The sequence below is a fragment of the Carassius carassius genome, chromosome 21 (genome assembly GCF_963082965.1).
Source record: "Carassius carassius chromosome 21, fCarCar2.1, whole genome shotgun sequence".
NCBI lineage: Eukaryota > Metazoa > Chordata > Actinopteri > Cypriniformes > Cyprinidae > Carassius > Carassius carassius.
In genome coordinates, this window is record NC_081775.1 from 6,560,554 (window position 1) to 6,566,846 (window position 6,293).

Genomic DNA, 6,293 nt, shown 5'->3' on the forward strand with positions numbered 1-6,293 from the left:
AACAGCAGGGTTTGTAGAAAGCCAACAGCATCATACTCCGATGAAATAATCCGACAACTGGCAAGAAAACAGAGGACATTAAATAGCAAGTGAATTAAAGGGGGAACAGGTGGAAAGGATCAGCGAAAAGGCTACAAATGAGAAACAGCTGAAGAGGGAAAGGGAAAGAGCGAGGTAATGACCAGCAGAGGGAGGAAAAGGAAAGGAGAGACAGAGAGGAGAACCAGACTCATAACAGTGCCCCCCCCTCAACGAGCGCCCCCTGGCACTCCCGAGGGAGGGGTCTGGCGGTTCCGGAGGAAATCATCAATGAGAGAGCGATCCAGGACGTCCCGGGAGGGTACCCAGCTTCTCTCCCCAGGACCGTAACCCTCCCAATCTACTAAGAATTGATGGCCACGACCGCGACGACGCATATCAAGAATCTTGCGTACAGTGTAGACAGACGTGCCAACGGCCTGAATAGGAGGAACGGAAACACGAGAAGGAACGCGAACGACTGATTTAATGCAGGAAACGTGAAAAACCAGGTGAATGCGCCGGAGCTTAGGAGAAAGCCTCAACTTTACCGTGACAGGATTAATGACCTTGGAAATCTGAAAAGGTCCGATAAAACGGGGAGCTAATTTACGAGACGGTGCCTGGAGAGGCAAATTGGTAGTGGAAAGCCACACCCGTTGACCACACACGTACCTAGGACTCTTGACGCGACGTTTGTTAGCATTGCTTAGAGTACGAGCCCTAGACTGACACAGGGATGCTCTCACCCGTCTCCATGTACCCTTACAGCGTTTAATAAAAGCCTGAACGGAGGGAACGTTGGACTTGGTCTCTTGCGAGGAGAACAGGGGGGGTTGGTATCCCAGACAACAGTGAAACGGCGATAGACCAGTAGCAGAGGACGGGAGCGAATTGTGAGCATATTCTGCCCAAGGTAATTGTTCGACCCACGAGGAGGGATTCCGAAACGCCAGGCTGCGCAGCAACCGGCCGACTATCTGGTTAGTGCGCTCCGCCTGCCCGTTGGTTTGGGGGTGAAAACCTGACGAGAGGCTGACGGACGCACCAATCAGACGACAGAATTCCTTCCAGAATTGAGACGCGAACTGGGGTCCCCTATCGGAAACTACGTCAGAGGGAAGCCCGTGATTCTTAAAAACGTGAGATACCAGTACTTGAGCGGTCTCCTTGGCAGAGGGGAGCTTAGGGAGCGGTATAAAGTGAGCGGACTTGGAAAACCGGTCTACCACCGTGAGAATAACAGTATTACCAGCCGAGGGAGGAAGGCCGGTAATAAAGTCAAGGCCAATGTGGGACCAAGGACGCGAAGGAATAGGAAGTGGTCTAAGGAGGCCGGCAGGCGGGGAGTGACCAGACTTAGTCTGAGCGCAAATAGCGCAAGAGGCCACGACGCGACGTACATCGGGTTCTAAAGTGGGCCACCAAAATCGTTGACAGACCGTAGCTAACGTGCCCCTAACGCCGGGGTGGGCAGTTAATTTGGAAGAGTGGGCCCACTGAATTACAGCCGAACGAGCGGAAACCGGCACAAAAAGGAGTTCTTTAGGAACGTTACGCGGAGCAATAGAATGGGACAGTGCGCGCTTAACGAGCCTCTCTATACCCCAGACAGCTGCACCAATCACTCGCCCCGGAGGGATTATCTCCCGGGGCGTGGGGATGTCGCCAGAGGGGTCAAATAGACGAGACAAGGAGTCTGGTTTGACGTTCTTAGAGCCAGGTCGATAGGAGATAGTAAAATCGAAACGAGCAAAAAATAACGACCAGCGTGCCTGGCGCGCATTGAGTCTCTTGGCAGAACGAATGTACTCTAGATTTCTATGGTCAGTCCAGACTATGAACGGAACGGTAGAGCCCTCCAACCATTGTCTCCACTGGTCTAACGCTAAACGAATGGCCAGGAGTTCACGATCTCCCACATCATAATTCCGTTCCGCAGGCGAGAGGCGACGAGAAAAAAACGCGCACGGATGAATCTTATTATCAGAGTCTGAACGTTGAGAAAGAACGCCCCCAACGCCCGTCTCAGACGCATCAACCTCGACTATGAACTGTTTGGATACATCAGGGGTCATGAGAATGGGCGCGGAGGTAAATAGATGCTTTAAACGATCAAAAGCCCGCTGAGCAGACTCAGTCCACCTAAAGCTGGTCTTATTCGATGTGAGAACGGTAAGGGGCGCGGCTATCTGGCTGAAATTGCGTATAAAGCGCCGATAGAAATTGGCGAATCCAAGAAAACGCTGCAACGCGACTCGCGACTCAGGAATGGGCCACTCGGTAACGGCTTGTACCTTACCGGGGTCCATGCTTATCCCCCCCGCAGAGATTACGGAACCAAGAAAGGTGACGGTGTGGGCATGAAACGTGCAGTTCTCGGCCTTAACGAACAAACGGTTCTCCAGGAGGCGCTGGAGAACACGGCGAACATGCTGGACATGAACCTGGAGAGACGGCGAGAAAATCAGAATATCGTCTAAATAAACGAAGATGAAAACGTTAAGCATATCTCTCAGAACGTCGTTGATAAACGCTTGAAAGACTGCAGGTGCGTTGACGAGGCCGAATGGAAGCACCCGATATTCAAAGTGCCCAAGAGGGGTATTGAAAGCGGTCTTCCATTCGTCCCCCTCCCTTATGCGGATCAGATGATACGCACTACGCAAATCTAACTTAGTGAAGACCCTAGCCCCCTGTAAAAGCTCGAACGCGGATGCCATAAGCGGCAGGGGATAACGATTCTTAACAGTAATCTTGTTTAGCCCCCGGTAATCGATACAGGGCCGAAGAGAGCCGTCTCTTTTCTTTACAAAGAAAAACCCCGCACCTGCAGGCGAAGACGATGCGACAATTGTTCCCGCGGCTAACGAGTCTGACAGATAACTCTCTAGAGCTTTGCGTTCTGGACCCGTTAGAGAATACAAACTACCACGAGGGGGTGAAGTACCGGGCAACAGATCAATACTACAATCATAGGGACGGTGTGGAGGAAGAGAAGTGGCCCGGGACCGACTAAAGACCGCCCTCAGATCGTGATACACCTCCGGGACCCCAGTCAAATCGGCCGGCTCCTCCTGAAAGACAGAGATGGGAGAGACAGAAGGATTAGCGGATAACAGACAATTGACATGGCAAGACAGGTTCCATGACAGAATACTATTACTAGACCAATCGAGGTGAGGATTGTGTCTGGCTAACCAGGGGTGGCCTAGAACTACCGGGGCGTAAGGGGAATGAAAAATTAGGAAGGAAAGGGTCTCATGATGGTTACCAGAAACGGTTAGAGCTAACGGGACAGACTGAAGGTCGATACTGGGCAGAGGACTACCATCTAAAGCAAAAAGGGGTGTGGTCTGCTTACGGCTCCTCAACGGAATACCTTGTCTACGTGCCCAAGCTTCGTCGAGGAAATTCTCCTCCGCTCCAGAATCTATTAAAGCCTTGCATGAAACGGTGGTACCAGCCCAGCTCAAGGTTATAGGAATGGATGTGCAGGACGTGGACGAGGAGATCAAGGAAGTTGCGCTCGCCAGTACCCCCTCTTCTACTGGCAAGCGTTGGCTTTTACGGGGCAGTTCAAAACAAAGTGACTGGCCGATCCGCAGTACAGGCAAAGTCGATGGATAAGGCGCCGTTCTCTCTCCTTCGCTGATATACGCAGACCGCCCAGCTGCATCGGCTCTGGAACCGGAGTAGAGCGGGGAGGAGAAGTCGCTGCAGCCGTAGAACGGGAGGTGGAGTCGGCACCTCTGACGCGGCGACGTTGATCAAACCTCTTCTCCACCCGGATAGCGAGATCAATGAGTTGGTCGAGACTCGTAGGTAGCTCGCGGGCAATGACCTCATCCTTGACCTGAGCGCTCAGTCCCTCCAGAAAGCGAGCCGTGAGGGCGGTTTCGTTCCACCCGCAGGTGGTCGCGAGAGTACGGAACTCTATGGAGTAATCCACCACGGATCGTCCTCCCTGACGGAGTGAGGAAAGCTGACGGGAGGCCTCTTCACCATGGGCCGAACGGTCGAATACCCGCAACATCTCTCCCTTGAAAGTATCGAAACGCATGGTATATTCCGCCCTCGCCTCCCACGCCGCTGCTCCCCAATTGCGTGCACGCCCAGTCAGAAGGGAGATGACATAGGCAACCCGGGCTCGCTCAAGGGCATAGGTAGCTGGTTGGAGAGAGAAAACCACCTCACACTGCGTGAGAAACGGACGACACTGAGTGGGCTCTCCACTATAGCACGGGGGGTTATTCACACGCGGCTCCGGTGTCTCAGGCGTCCCAGGAGAGGGCGGAGTAGCTCTCCGGAGCAGCTGAACCTGGGAGGATAAATCAGATAGCTGAGCGGCCAGCGTCTCGACCACACGACGAGTAGCGGTAAGTTCCTCATCATGTCTTCCTAACATCGCTCCTTGCAGTTCGACAGCCGTGTGAATGGTTCTTTCCTTAGCTGGATCCATGTTGGTCGGATTATTCTGTAATATGGAAGAGCTAGGATCCAAGTGCAATGAAAGAGTTTATTGAGAGAGCGACGACACAAGTCTCTGTAAAACGGGAACACAGGTTGCTGCAGGTTATGCAGGGAGAAGGTCACTCAGAACAGAAACAGCAAATAGCTAAGAACAAAGGATAGATCACGGGACGGTCTCCGTAGAGGGTCCTCGATGAATGGGTCAGGGGCTCTCTCTGAATTAGTGAACGGCAGGAATGCAGCAGGTTAACAGGGAGACCGGCTAGCGGAGCCTTGACCTCTCGTTCCCACGTATTGGGCGGCCGCAATGCTCTGAGCGCTGCTCAGGTAGATCCTCGACAGCGGGAGGGCTGGAAACAGTAGAAGAGAGGTTAATAGGCAGTGATAAGGTGTAGCTGACCTGAACCTGACTGTAGACAGGACTGTGACCAGACAAGACGGAAACAGCAGGGTTTGTAGAAAGCCAACAGCATCATACTCCGATGAAATAATCCGACAACTGGCAAGAAAACAGAGGACATTAAATAGCAAGTGAATTAAAGGGGGAACAGGTGGAAAGGATCAGCGAAAAGGCTACAAATGAGAAACAGCTGAAGAGGGAAAGGGAAAGAGCGAGTTAATGACCAGCAGAGGGAGGAAAAGGAAAGGAGAGACAGAGAGGAGAACCAGACTCATAACAATGACATTTCAGAAACACATCACTAAAATGATTTCAGTGGACAAATTGAACTAGGACCGTTTATTTTCTGCTCATATCCTCAAAGAAACCCAAATCCATTCCCGTTCCCTCCTTCACATGTTCCACAAAACAAATGGACATTTCTATGTTGTCATTAGCTGCGAGTGGGAATCTGGCTCTTTTTTCACCGAGAGATGAGCTGCTAATCTCAATTGTAATGGACTCACCAAAAAACTCATTGAACCACAAAATCCCATGTTTCAGCCCTGAAAACCCTCAGCTTGCTGATGAATGTTTAATACTTGTTCCTTTTCTACCACAGCTTTAGCCTCATCCTTTCCCGACTGTTCATCTAAACCTCTTGTCTTTTCTGTTCTTTTTTACCTGCAGATGGGAAATACCACGGAAACTTCCCATTTTGTTTCCAAAATCCCAAAGGAGCACGATGTCTTCATGGGTTCTTTATACACAACCTTCTGTGAGTCCATTCACTTACAACAGTTGATAGACAGTAAAGTTGAGGAAGAGATAGGAGAAATGGCATGATGATTTTTTCATGTTGATATAATATGTTATATTATCACATGTTTTTTACAAACATCATAAATTATTGATAGTTTACAGCCTGAACCAACCTTGTCTTGTCATAAAAATCTCATATGACCCAATGTCTAGAATAGTTTACTGTCCCTAGTGCAAAAACAAAGATACTTAAATGTATTTGAAATACATTTATTTCATCCTAAGTATACTACAATTACAGTTTTATGTGATTAATAAAATGTCCTGCAATTGTATTTTAGTATATTAAACATGGTATGCTTAAAGTCTGCTAAATTGGAACTAATTTGTATTTAATGCACTTTAATTGTGCCGAAGTAGTGCTGAAGTCCAAATAAAGATATACTTAGTATATTTTATTGTGCTAAAGTGGAACCATTGCAAGTACACTTCAGGTACACTTTAAATATTTTGCATTTAAAGTCTGATATTATTCAAAGATCATACAATCCTCATCAAAATGACTTTAAAACACACTTATTACTAAGAAAAGTGCATTGTGCACAAGTCATATGCCAAATTAAGTATAATTGTAATTTTTTTAATCAATAAGTCTCGAGTT